This window comes from Schistocerca serialis, chromosome 6, assembly GCF_023864345.2.
Source record: "Schistocerca serialis cubense isolate TAMUIC-IGC-003099 chromosome 6, iqSchSeri2.2, whole genome shotgun sequence".
Taxonomy (NCBI): Eukaryota; Metazoa; Arthropoda; class Insecta; order Orthoptera; family Acrididae; genus Schistocerca; species Schistocerca serialis.
In genome coordinates, this window is record NC_064643.1 from 198,499,656 (window position 1) to 198,513,761 (window position 14,106).

At 43.0% G+C, this 14,106-nt stretch overlaps 1 protein-coding gene and 1 pseudogene across 1 annotated transcript in view; one reads left to right on the plus strand and one right to left on the minus strand.

Moving 5' to 3' along the window:
* The window catches only part of LOC126484746 (probable cytochrome P450 6a14), a 75,224-nt gene that overhangs the window by 35,606 nt on the left and 25,512 nt on the right, over positions 1–14,106 (minus strand). The window lies entirely within an intron of this gene.
* LOC126485378 (5S ribosomal RNA) lies at positions 9,952–10,069 on the plus strand (annotated as a pseudogene).

The following is a 14,106-nucleotide window of genomic DNA, read 5'->3' on the forward strand; positions in this document are numbered from 1 at the left end:
ACACATCTGAAATGTAACGTCCACTGTTCAAAATGCCGTCAATGCGAACAAGAGGTGACCGAGACGTGTAACCAATGGCACCCCATACCATCACGCCGGGTGATACGCCAGTATGACGATGACGAATACACGCTTCCAATGTGCGTTTACCGCAATGTCGTCAAACACGGATGCGACCATCATGATGCTCTAAACAGAACCTGGATTCATCCTAAAAAATGACATTTTGCCATTCGTGCACCCAGGTTCGTCGTTGAGTACACCATCGCGCTCCTGTCTCTGATGCAGCGTCAAGGGTAACCTCAGCCATGGACTCGGAGCTGATAGTCCATGCTGCTGCAAACGTCGTCGAACTGTTCGTGCAGATGGTTGTTGTCTTGTAAACGTCCCCATCTGTTGACTCAGGGATCGAGACGTGGCTGCACGATCCGTTACAGCCATGCGGATAAGATTCCTGTCATCTCGACTGCAAGTGATACGAGGCCGTTGGGATCAAGCACGGCGTTCCGTATTACCCTCCTGAACCCACCGATTCCATATTCTGCTAACAGTTATTGGATCTCGACCAACGCGAGCAGCAATGTCGCGATACGATAAACCGCAATCGCGATACGCTACAATCCGACTTTTATCAAAGTCGGAAACGTGATGGTACGCGTTTCTCCTCCTTACACGAGGCATCACAATAACGTTTCACCAGGCAACGCCGGTAGACTGCTGTTTGTGTATGAGAAATCGGTTGGAAACTTTCCTCATGTCAGCACGTTGTAGGTGTCGCCACCGCCGCCAACATTGTGTGAATGCTCTGAAAAGCTAATCATTTGCATATCACAGCATCTTCTTCCTGTTGGTTAAATTTCGCGTCTGTAGCACGTCGTCTTCGTGGTGTAGCAATTTTAATGGCCAGTAGTGTATTATGACCACCTACTTAAAAGTGTGTTGGTCCACTTCTGGAACGCAATTCGGCAGAGTATCTGTGTGGCACAGATTCGAGGAGTACTTGATTCCAGAGGTTTGTGGCACCAGATGCATTCGCACAAGTCACACACTTCCCGTAAATCACGGCAGTGGGTTTGTGGGTACGGGGCTGGCCTCCGATAGCGTCCCACTTGGGCCAAAACATTGGGCCAAAACATCCACGTGGGTTCACTGTCATGCTCCTCAAAACCATTGCAGCAGGATTTTCGAACGATTCGCCAGTTTTAAGTACACTGACGTGGGTCGTCGTAGAGTAATGCGTTTAAATGATCTACATCATACCTCGAAGGTCTTTTCCTGAACGTGGAGAGTAACTAGTATCAAAATGATCCTGCTTCAAACGAGAAAACCATTTTCTCGTCGTGCCCTGTCCAACGCCATTAATCTCATACTTCTGGCTGCCTCCGTAGCTGTCACCCCTCTATTGAACTTTAAAACAAGAATATGTCGGAAATATTCCTGTTTCTCCACTTGGCATATCTTTAGCGCCCTGAGCTTCACTCACTATCCAAAGATGACAATATGTAAACTGAAATAGCAACAGTGAACTACAAATAAAAATTGGAATCGATAAATAAACCCATAGCAACCGGAATACCAACATGCAAAGCAAAAACCCTACGAACTTATGCGCCGAACTAATACACTGGACTTAATTTGAGGCCGGCCGGGGTGGCCGAGCGGTTCTAGGCGCTACAGTCTGGAACCGCGCGACCGCTACGGTCGCAGGTTCGAATCCTGCCTCGGGCATGAATGTGTGTGATGTCGTTAGGTTAGTTAGGTTTAAGTAGTTCTAAGTTCTAGGGGACTGATGACCTCAGAAGTTAAGTCCTATAGTGCTCAGAGCTATTTGAACCATTTTTAACTGATCCCTACTATATCTAGATTGAGCCTTTGCATTTCCCTTTTCAGATTTTCTAGTTTCTCTACCACGTTCAAGATTCTGACATTCCACGCCCCGACTCGTAGAACGTTATCCTTCCGTTGATTAGTCAATCTTTCTTTCATGGTAACCTCCCCCTTAGCAGTCCCCTCCCAGAGATCAGAATGGGGGACTATTCCGGAATCTTTTGCCAATGGAGAGATCATCATGACACTTCTTCAATTGCAGGTCACATGTTCTGTGGATACACGTTACTTGTCTGTAATGCAGTGGTTTCCATTGCCTTCTGCATCCTCACGCCGTTGATCTATGCTGATTCTTCCGCCTTTAGGGGCAGTTTCCCACCCCTAGTAAAAGAAAGTGCCCTGTACCTCTGTCCGCTCCTCAGCCCTCTTTGACAAGACATTTGCCAGAATGAGTGTGACTTTTTATGCAGGAAGTCTTCGGCCGCCAATGCTGATTATTAATCAAAATTGAAGCAGCGGCGGGATTCGAAACCGAGACGAAGACATTTTGATTAAGAATCTAAGACGCTCACCTTTCTGAAACTTGGTGAGTTACTCCTCAGGCATGTCCTCAAGTAGTAATAGGCCTACTTTTTTATTTTAATTTATTCATTAGTTGTTGCAGAATACAGACCAAAAACATACTTCAGTACCACATCTTTGTTTCAGGCGTCTGCCGTTTTTCATTTTATCATATTTCAGAAAACTGTGGTACTACCTCCTGCACAATAGCCTAAAAATTAAGAAAATTGTTAGTTTTCTTATTTCAAATAAGATTTGCAGACTGCAGGACTTCCGTCATGGACACACTTCAGATGGACAGGGCAACTTTAACTCCTCCGATGGGGGGGGGGGGGGGGGGGGTTTCATGATGCCTGAATTTCTTCTTAAAAAATTAGAAAATGTTGTCCAAGAGTCAATAGACAATGTACAAAAAGATCTACGTTGATTTATTTATTAGTTTTGCCAAAAAATTCGTAAAAAGTCTTACACTATAGGCTGAGTGAGGAAAATGGACCCTAAGTCCAGTATTTGCTTAATGACCAATTGCCTGGTTAGTGGAGAAGTTGAGTCAGCCCTGTGAATGCTCACCCCATTCTCAGTGCCACACAGAATTTGATTTTTACCTTGGGAATTAACCAAAGAGTTACACTGCAGGTAAATATGTTATGTCAGTCACGCTGGATTGGGTTTGACAAAAATTCGTACCCAGGTCTGTCATATGTAGAATTCCAACAGAAATCACTTTGGTCCTTAAAACACAATGAAGTGAAAATCTAAACTATTGTGAGGCAACATTTTACGGCGTGAGTTGTTCTTCTTCTGGTAAAGATTACTGAGTTTCAGTTGTAATGTGCATGTATTTTTCCATCAGAGTAACAGATATCTTGTCAGTGCACAAGAGACATTATAGCTTAAATTAAATGTTTTATTTTATAACATAGGTAGGAATGACGGGAGTGGAGTTTAATTATTGATTTTTTGTTCTTATATATCAAAATAGCTGCTGTTGAACACTCTAGAGAAAGAGACGATCCGAGAAAACAATGAGAATACCATCTGGCTGTGAGCAATAAAAACTTGAGAGACAGAGAGAGAGAAGAGAATTAGCTACAGTTTAATTACGTCTCACTGGCCACGTTCTAAAAATGTATAATGTTCTTTAGTTTAGAGGTATAACAATGATATACAATTACTGCGATTGTAAAAGTGAGATGGGCATTCAAAACGTTGTTCGAGATTGTAAAGATGTATCGTGTAATTTGTTCTAGATGCAATACGGGGCACATTACTGAAAGGAGCTATTATTCATTGTTCAGATTGCTGGCTGTTATTTAAAAAAATCCGTTTATAGAGAAATGAATATAGGCTTTTGGATTTTCCGTAAGGTGTATCTCTACAGCTACATCTACGTGATTACTCTGCTATTATCAATAAAGTCCCTGGCAGAGGGTTCAATGAACCACTTTCAAGCTGTCTCTCGACCGTTCCACTCTCGAACGGCACGCAGGAAAAACGAGCACTTCAATTTTTCTGTGCGAGCCCTGATTTCTCTTATTTTAACGTGATGATCATTTCTCCCTGCGTAGGTGGGTGGTAACAGAATGTTTTCGCAATCGGAGGAGAAAACTGGTGATTGGAATTTCATGAGAAGATCCCGTCGCAACGAAAAACGCCTTTGCTTTAATGATTGCCACTCCAATTCACGTGTCTCGCCTATTTCGTGATAATATAAAACGAGCTGCCCTTCTTTGTACTTTTTCGATGTCATCCGTCAGTCCCACCTGATGCGGATCCCACACCGCACAGCAATACTCCAGAATAAGGCGGACAAGCGTGGTGTAAGCAGTCTCTTTAGTAGACCTGTTGCACCTTCTAAGTAATCTGCCAATGAATCGCAGTCTGTGGTTTGCTCTACCCACAATATTATGTATGCGATCGTTCTAATTTAGGTTATTTGTAATTGTAATCCCTAAGTATTTAGTTGAATTTATAGCCTTCGGATTAGTGTGACTTATCGTGTAATCGAAATTTAGCTGATTTCTTTTAGTACTCATGTGAATAACTTAACACTTTTCCTTACACAGGGTCAATTGCCACTTTTCGCACTATACAGATATCTAAATCATTTTGCAAGTCGTTATCATCATCTGATGACTTTACAAGACACTCAATGACAGCATCATCTGCAAACAATCTAAGACGGCTACTGAGATTGTCTCCTATGTCGTTAATATAGATCAGGAACAATAGAGGGCCTATAATACTTCATTGGGGAACGCCGGATATTACTTTTGCTTTAGTCGATGACTTTACGTCTATTACTATAAACTGTGGCCTTTCTGACAGGAAATGACGAACCCAGTCGCACAACTGAGGCGATAGTCCGTAGGCACCCAGTTTGGTTAGAAGAAGCGTGTGAGGAACGGTGTCGAATGCCTTCTCGAAATCTAAAAATATGGAGTCAATTTGACATCCCTTGTCGATAGCACTTATTACTTAATGAGTATAAAGAGCTGGTTGTGTTTCACAAGAACGATATTTTCTGAAACCATGCTGACTATGTGTCAATGAATCGTTTTCTTCGAGGTACTTCATAATGTTCGAACACAGTATATGTTCCAAAACCCTGCTGAAAATCGACGTTAGTGATATAAGCCTGTAATTCAGCGGATTACGTCTACTTCCCTTTTTGGGTATTGGTGTGACTTGAGCAATTTTCCAGTCTTTAGGTACGGATCTTTCTGTGAGCGAGTGGTTGCATATAACTGCTAAATATGGAGCTATTTTATTAGCATACTCTGAGAGGAACCTGACTGGTATACAATCTGGACCGGAGGCCTTGCCTTTATTAAGTGATTGAAGCTGCTTCGTTACACCGAGGATATCTACTTCTATGTTTCTCAACTTGGCAGTTGTTCTTGATTGGAATTCAGGAATATTTACTTCGTCTTCTTTGGTGAAGGAGTTTTGGAAAACGGTGTTTAACAACTCTGCTTTAGTGGCACTGTCATCGGTGACTTCACCGTTGTTATCGCGCAGTGAAGGTGTTGATTGCGTCTTGCCACTGGTGCCCTTTATACAGGGTGGTCCATTGATCGTGACCGGACCAAATATCTCACGAAATAAGCGTCAAACGAAAAAACTACAAAGAACGTAAGTTGTCTTGCTTGAAGGGGGAAACCAGATGACGCTATGGTTGGCCCACTATATGGCGCTGCCATAGGTCAAACTGATATTAACTGCGTTTTTTAAAATAGGAACCCCCATTTTTTATTACATATTCGTGTATTACGTAAAGAAATATGAATGTTTTAGTTGGACACCTTTTTTCGCTTTGTGATAGATGGCGCTGTAATAGTCACAAATATGTGGCCCACAATTTTAGACGAACAATTGGTAACAGGTAGGCTTTTTTAAATTAAAATACAGAACGAAGGTACGTTTAAACATTTTATTTCGGTTGTTCCAATGTGATACATGTACCTTTGTGAACTTACCATTTCTGAGAACGCATGCTGTCACAGCGTGATTACCTGTAAATACCACATTAATCCAATAAAAGCTCAAAATGATGTCCGTCAACCTCAATGCTTTTGGCAATACGTGTAACGTCATTCCTCTCAACAGCGAGTAGTTCGCCTTCCGTAAAGTTCGCACATGTGTAAGGTGTCAGGAAAATCCAACACCTTCCATGAAAACCCTGACATGATAAGCAAATCCAGTAGTATGTCACATAGCTCCGAATAAATCGTGACATTAAATTAACCAAAGTAATACGAGTAACGAGTGAGCAAATGGAATACCACAGACTAATACAAGAATGCCTAAATGCATGTCATACCTTCCCACCGTGAGACAGACGCAGTTCCGAGGGGAGAAACGAGAACAGAATCCGAGAGCAGAACCGTGTTAAGCTAGAAGGCCCTACGATAAGGGACGGACACCCACGTCGCCAGCTAACCAAGAGGACCACCCCCCAGCCCACGTTAAAAGCTAGAGCCCTCCAGAAGAACAGTATAGATCTTACGATAACACTAAAAGGGCCACACCAGCCGCAAGTTTTAGCATGAGACTTTTTTGCGTCTCTGTTACGTTGCAAACTTTAAAAACATTGCCCCACCACTAAAAGTAACCGACAGGACCACCCCCCAGCCCATGTTAAAAGATAGAGCCCTCCAGAAGAACAGTATAGATCTTACGATAACACTAAAAGGGCCACGCCAGCTGCAAGTTTTAGCGTCAGACTTTTTCGCGTCTCTGTTACGTTGCAAACTTTAAAAACATTGCCCCACCACGAAAATTATAACGTTTCTCATTGGATAGACAGAACTTTTGTAGGCGGAACTTAAGGTTAACATTGAGACCCTGATTGGTCAGATGAAAACACAGCCAGATAGTTTTTTTTTTTAAACCAACTTCGGTAAATTGTAGTAACGAGAAGATAGGGGGGAGTTGCTTCCGAGACGGCGAAGGTGGAGCTGCGCCGCCCGCTGCCCCTGAAGCTGCCTAACCAACGACAAGGTAATGAACGCACGAGATGCCGCATAACAGCGCATAAAGCTTCACTCAGAACTGCAGAAGTCTCATCTGTTATATCCCAGTTTTGCGTAATACTAGTGTCGATCGTCAATTAAAGCTCATGGTATTCACATTTGCTACTTACGTTAAAATCTGAAACGCGATGATTTTTCTGTTATATAATTATTGAAAAGCCACATCAGCCACTGTAATTTACGACAAGTTAGATAAGTAATTAAAGATAATTGAGGGTCACTGTAGACCATTTTGATAGTTTTCTCTCTTGTGAAACTTATTTTAAACCTAGGTTATAGATGTGATATGGCATAGGTCAACCTTCGATAGATTGTAGAACTTGGAAACCCATTCAGGGAATATTCGTTCACATTCTTGTTGAACGCAGTTGGTTTTTATCATCCTGTATTAAAATATTTCCTTTTATCAATAGTGAAATTTATAAACAATGTTTTGTGAGTAGAATAAAATTTCCAATGGTAAACTTAACTGCTTTTTCGACGTTATTTTACCAGCTAACTAAAAATAGGAAAGCCTTGAACCCCTTCCACTAAATTTAGTTAGTATTGAGATTATTTTACAGGGAGTGCAGTGGAGCTGACGCTGAAATCATTAAGTATTTGGTTATATCTTCGCTAGTCTCACTGAACTCTTCTGAACTCTACATGTCATGTGTGGTCTGGCGTCTCCTTACCAGCAACAGGTCCCAGGTTCAAACTAGTCAATTCCCTAAAAAACACACTCAGAGCGTTGTTGCGCGAAAGTGGTAGGGAGACACGATATAGAACAAACAGACACCACGCAGAATGTTAGACATGCATTGACAATTCGCTGACGCATGTAGTCAGGCGTTGTCGGTGGATCACGATAGCAAATATCCTTCAACTTTACCCACAGAAAGAAATCCGGGGACGTCAGATCCGGTGAACGTGCGGGGCATGGTATGGTGCTTCGACGACCAATCCACCTGTCATGAAATATGCTATTCAGTACCGTTTCAACCGCACACGAGCTATGTGCCAGACATCCACCATGTTGGAACTACATCGCCATTCTGTCATGCAGTGAAACATCTTGTAGTAACATCGGTAGAACATTACGTAGGAAATCAGCATACATTGCACCATTTAGATTGCCATCGATCAAATGGAGGCCAATTATCCTTCCTCCCATAACGCCGCACCATACATTAACCCGCCAAGGTCGCTGATGTTCCACTTGTCGCAGCCATCGTGGATTTTCCGTTGTCCAATAGTACATATTATGCCGGTTTACGTTACCGCTGTTGGTGAATGACGCTTCGTCGCTAAATAGAACGCGTGCAAAAATCTGTCATCGTCCCGTAATTTCTCTTGTGCCCAGTGGCAGAACTGTACACGACGTTCAAAGTCGTCGCCATGCAATTCCTGGTGCATATAAATATGGTACGGGTGCAATCGATGTTGATGTAGCATTCTCAAAAGCGACGTTTTTGAGGTTCCCGATTCTCGCGCAATTTGTCTGCTACTGATGTGCGGATTAGCTGCGACAGCAGCTAAATCAACTACTTGGGCATCATCATTTGTTGCAGGTCGTGGTTGACGTTTCACATGTGGCTGAACATTTCCTGTTTCCTTAAATAACGTAACTATCCGTCCAACGGTCCGGACACTTGGATGATGTCGTCCAGGATACCGAGCAGCATGCATAGCACACGCCCGTTGGGCATTTTGATCACAATAGCCGTACATCAACACGATATCGACCTTTTCCGCAATTGGTAAACGGTCCATTTCAACACGGGTAATGTATCACGAAGCAAATACCGTCCGCACTGGCGGAATGTTACGTGATACTACGTACTTATACGTTTGTGACTATTACAGCGCCATCTGTCACAAAAGCGAAAAAAGTGGTCCAACTAATACATTCATATTTCCTTAAGTACTACACGAATATGTAATAAAAATGGGGGTTCCTATTTTAGAAAACGCAGTTGATATCAGTTTGACCTATGGCAGCGCCGTCTAACGGGCCAACTATAGCGCCATCTGGTTTCCCCCTTCAAGGTAGACGAGTTTCGTACTTTGTAGTTTTTTAGTTTGATGCTTATTTCGTGAGATATTTGGTCCGGTCACTATCAATGGACCACCCTGTATACCACATAAATTGGTCAGTGATGGTACTGATCCCCTATGGTACACAAAACGGATCAGATCGCTGCTGCAGAAGCAGCGAAAAAAGCATGCCAAATTTGAAAGAACGCAAAATCCCCAAGATTGGCTTAGTTTTGCAGAAGTTAGAAATATAGCGAGTGCTTCAATGCGAGATGATTTTAATAATTTCTACAACGAAACTCTGTCTCAGAATCTGGCAGAAAACCCAAAGAGATAGTGGTCATACATAAACCACACCTGTGGCAAGACGCAATCAATACCTTCACTGCGCCATAACAACGGTGAAGTCACCGATGAAATGGTTCTAATAGCTGTGAGCACTATGGGACTTAACAGCTGAGGTCATCAGTCCCCTAGAAGTTAGAACTACTTAAAACTAACTAACCTAAGGACATCACACACATCCATGCCCGAGGCAGGATTCGAACCTGCGACCGTAGCAGTCGCGCGTTCCAGACTGAAGCGCCTAGAACCGCTCGGCCACTCCGGCCGGCAGTCACTGATGACAGTGTCACTAAAGCAGAGTTTTCCGAAACTCCTTCACCAAAGAAGACGAAGTAAATATTCCTGAATTCCAATCAAGAGCAATTGCCAAGATGAGAAACGTAGAAGTAGATACCCTCGGCGTAGTAAAGCAGCTTAAATCACTTATTAAAGGCAAGGGATCCGGTCCAGATTGTATAACAGTCAGGTTCCTTTCAGAGTACGCTGATAGAATAGCTCTATATTTAGCAATTATATACAATCGTTCGTTCACAGAAAGCTCCGTACCTAAGGTCTGGAAAATTGCTCAAGTCTCACAAATACCCACAAAGGGAAATAGGAGTAATCCGCTGAATTATAGGCCCACATCACTAACGTCGATTAGTAGTTGGGTTTTGGAACGTATAATGCCAACGGCCCTGCCGCAGTGATAACACCTGTTCCCGTCAGATCGCCGAAGTTAAGCGCTGTCGGGCTTGGCTAGCACTTGGATGGGTCACCGTCCGGTATGCCGAGCGCTGTTGGCAAGCGGGGTGCACTCAGCCCTTGTGAAGCCAATTGAGGAGCTATCTGACTAAGAAGTAGCGGCTCCGGTCTCGAACATTGAAAACGGCTGGGAGAGCGGTGTGCCGACCACATGCCCCTCGATATCCGCATCCAATGACGCCTGTAGTCTGATGATGACACGGCGGTCGGTCAGTACCGTTAGGGTCTTCCGTGATCTGTTAGGACGGACTTAAGTTTAGTTTTAGTTTGGAGCACATAATGTGTTCGAACATTATGAATTACCTAGAAGAAAACGATTTATTGACACATTGCACGTATTCAGAAAACATCGTTCTTGTGAAACACAACTATGTAGCGCTCTATACTCATGAAGTAATGAGTGCTATCGACAGGGGATGTCAATTGATTCCATATTTTTAGATTTCCGGAAGGCTTTCGACACCGTTCCTCACAAGCGTCAACCAAACTGCGTGCCTGTGGAACATCGCCTCAGTTGTGCGTCTGGATTCGTGATTTCCTGTCAGAAAGGTAACAGTTCATAGCAAGAGACGGAAAGTCACCGAGTAAAACAGAAGTAATATCCGGCGTTCCCTAAGGAAGTGTTATAGGCCCTCTGTTGTTCCTGATCCATATTAACGACAGAGGAGACAATGTGAGTAGCCGTCTTAGATTGTTTGCAGATGATGCTGTCATTGACTGTCTTGTAAAGCCATCAGATGACCAAAACGAATTGCAAAATGATTTAGATAAGATATCTGTGTCGTGCGAAAAGTGGCAATTGACCCTGAATGAAGAAAAGTGTGAAGTTATTCACATGAGTACTAAGAGAAATCGGCTAAATTTCGATTACGCGATAAGTCACACAAATCTTAAGACGAAATTCAACTAAATACTTAGGCATTACAGTTACAGATACCCTAAATTGGAACGATCACATAGATAACGTTGTGGGTAGAGCAAACCAAAGGCTGCGATTCATTGGCAGGATACTTAGAAGGTGCAAAATGAAATTCGTAACACTAAAGTAAATTTCGAACGTAAAATCGATCGTTAGAAGACAAAGGTTATGTTTGTCGACTACAGCGCCGTCTACCACGAATGAGAACTATGGTTTGAGGAAACAGTACGTACTTTTTGACATAGAATCCGAATATGCAATAAAAATGGGTGTTTCTAACTAGGAAATACAAAGTTGACCTTGTCCAAGCGGGCAGGTTGGTTAGTAGGCGGCTAAGTGCAGTACAGACAAATGTCCCCTTTACTAATATCAACTTTTCACGTAGAACATTCTTTTTCGTATGATGCATCACTTTCGGAATTCTTAGTTGTCTCAAGTTAAAACAAACACCCTGTGTTTTAGGATAGTTTCATCTATTGTTCATTTTTTGACTGAAGAGTGTATTAATGACACGATTGAATTATTTGGCTTGTGCATTTGTAGATCGCCTAGCGATGTGAGCACAGGACTTTGTAACGACTGTGGTTTTCTTATTCCGACCCGGCCGCTGTGGCCGAGCGGTTCTAGGCGCTTCATTCCGGAACCGCGCTGCTGCTACGGTCGCAGGTTCGAATCCTGCCTCGGGCATGGATGTGTGTGATGTCCTTAGGTTAGTTAGGTTTAAGCAGTTATAAGTTCAGCTTAACAGCTCATGCATCGAAGCTGCTTACAAGAATAATATACTGGAGAATGGAAAAGAAAATTGAGAATGCACTAGGTGACGATCAGTTTGGCTTTAGGAAAAGTAAAGGGACGAGAGAGGCAATTCTGACGTTACGGCTAATAATGGAAGCAAGGCTAAAGAAAAATCAAGACACTTTCATAGGATTTGTCGACCTGGAAAAAGCGTTCGACAGTATAAAATGGTGCAAGCTGTTCGAGATTCTGAAAAAAGTAGGGGTAAGCTATAGGGAGAGACGGGTCATATACAATATGTACAACAACCAAGAGGGAATAATAAGAGTGGACGATCAAGAGCGAAGTGCTCGTATTAAGAAGGGTGTAAGACAAGGCTGTAGCCTTTCGCCCCTATTCTTCAATCTGTACATCGAGGAAGCAATGATGGAAATAAAAGAAAGGTTCAGGAGTGGAATTAAAATACAAGGTGAAAGAATATCAATGATACGATTCGCTGATGACATTGCTATCCTGAGTGAAAGTGAAGAAGAATTAAATGATCTGCTGAAGGGAATGAACAGTCTAATGAGTACACAGTATGGTTTGAGAGTAAATCGAAGAAAGACGAAGGTAATGAGAAGTAGTAGAAATGAGAACAGCGAGAAACTTAACATCAGGATTGATGGTCACGAAGTCAATGAAGTTAAGGAATTCTGCTACCTAGGCAGTAAAATAACCAATGACGGACGGAACAAGGAGGACATCAAAAGCAGACTCGCTGTGGCAAAAAAGGCATTTCTGGCCAAGAGAAGTCTACTAATATCAAATACCGGCCTTAATTTGAGGAAGAAATTTCTGAGGATGTACGTATGGAATACAGCATTGTATGGTAGTGAAACATGGGCTGTGGGAAAACCGGAACAGAAGAGCATCGAAGCATTTGAGATGTGGTGCTATAGACGAATGTTGAAAATTAGGTGGACTGATAAGGTAAGGAATGAGGAGGTTCTACGCAGAATCGGAGAGGAAAGGAATATGTGGAAAACACTGATAAGGAGAAGGGACAGGATGATAGGACGTCTGCTAAGACATGAGGGAATGACTTCCATGGTACTAGAGGGAGCTGTAGAGGGCAAAAACTGTAGAGGAAGACAGAGATTGGAATACGTCAAGCAAATAATTGAGGACGTAGGTTGCAAGTGCTACTCTGAGATGAGGAGGTTAGCACAGGAAAGGAATTCGTGGCGGGTCGCATCAAACCAGTCTGTAGACTGATGACAAAAAAAAACAAGTTCTAGGGGACTGATGCCCTATGATGTTAAGTTCCATAGTGCTCAGAGGCATTTGAACCATTTGAATCTTTTTCCGAACAACGTTAACGTAGTTAGTAAAGTAACTGACATCACTCGTGAAATTTCAACTACTTCGCTTGATCTTGAAGAAAATATATACCAACAGCTGTAATTTTATTTAGCTACTAGTTTCGGTGCCTCATTCACACCATCCTTAGGCCCCTACACACGTAGTTAGATAAGTCATCTAATCGTTGGCACTATTATAGGGACTACTATGTCCAGCTGGATTCCGCAGACCTTCTCGGCGGACGTGGACCCTTCACAAGCTACAATAGAACATACGATTAGATGACTTAGTAGTAGTTGCGTCTCTAGGGGCCTGAGGATAGTGCCAGTGAAACTGGTAGCTAAATGGAAATTAGCGTATGGCATCGTTGGCTGGGAGGCCCCATTCGGGGAAGTTCGGCCGCCTAGTGCAATTCTTATTTCATTCGACGCCACATTGGACGACTTGGGGGCCGGCGATGAGGATGAAATGATGGTGAGGACAACACAGCACCCAGTCCACGAGCGGAGAAAATCTCCAACCCGGCCAGGATTCGAACCCGGGCCCGCTTGCACGGGAGGCAAGCACGTTGCCACCCAGCTAAGCAGGTGGACTGGTAGCTAAATAAAATTGTTAAATAAAATTACGGCTGTCGGTATCTATTTTCTTCAAGTCTTCGACCAGCCGCAGTCCAATTCCATCTACAGAAGATGGAGTTACAGAAAACTTTGCTTCATATTCTGCCTGATCTTGGATAGCCGAGTCACGTATAGTAGCACCTTATTTCAGTCAACAGGACCTGATCAAAATTCTGATTCCTCGTCTTTCACGGTGCTGAGACAGTTACTTACAAGGGAACCTCCCCATCGCACCCCCCCTCAGATTTAGTTATAAGTTGGCACAGTGGATAGGCCTTGAAAAACTGAGCACAGATCGATCGAGAAAACAGGAAGAAGTTGTGTGGAACTATGAAAAAAAAATAAGCAAAATATACAAACTGGGTCGTCTATGTGTAATATAGGCAATAATAAGGGTAATGTGAGACGAGGAGCGACGTGGTCCCGTGGTTAGCGTGAACAGCGGCGGAACGAAAGGTCTTTA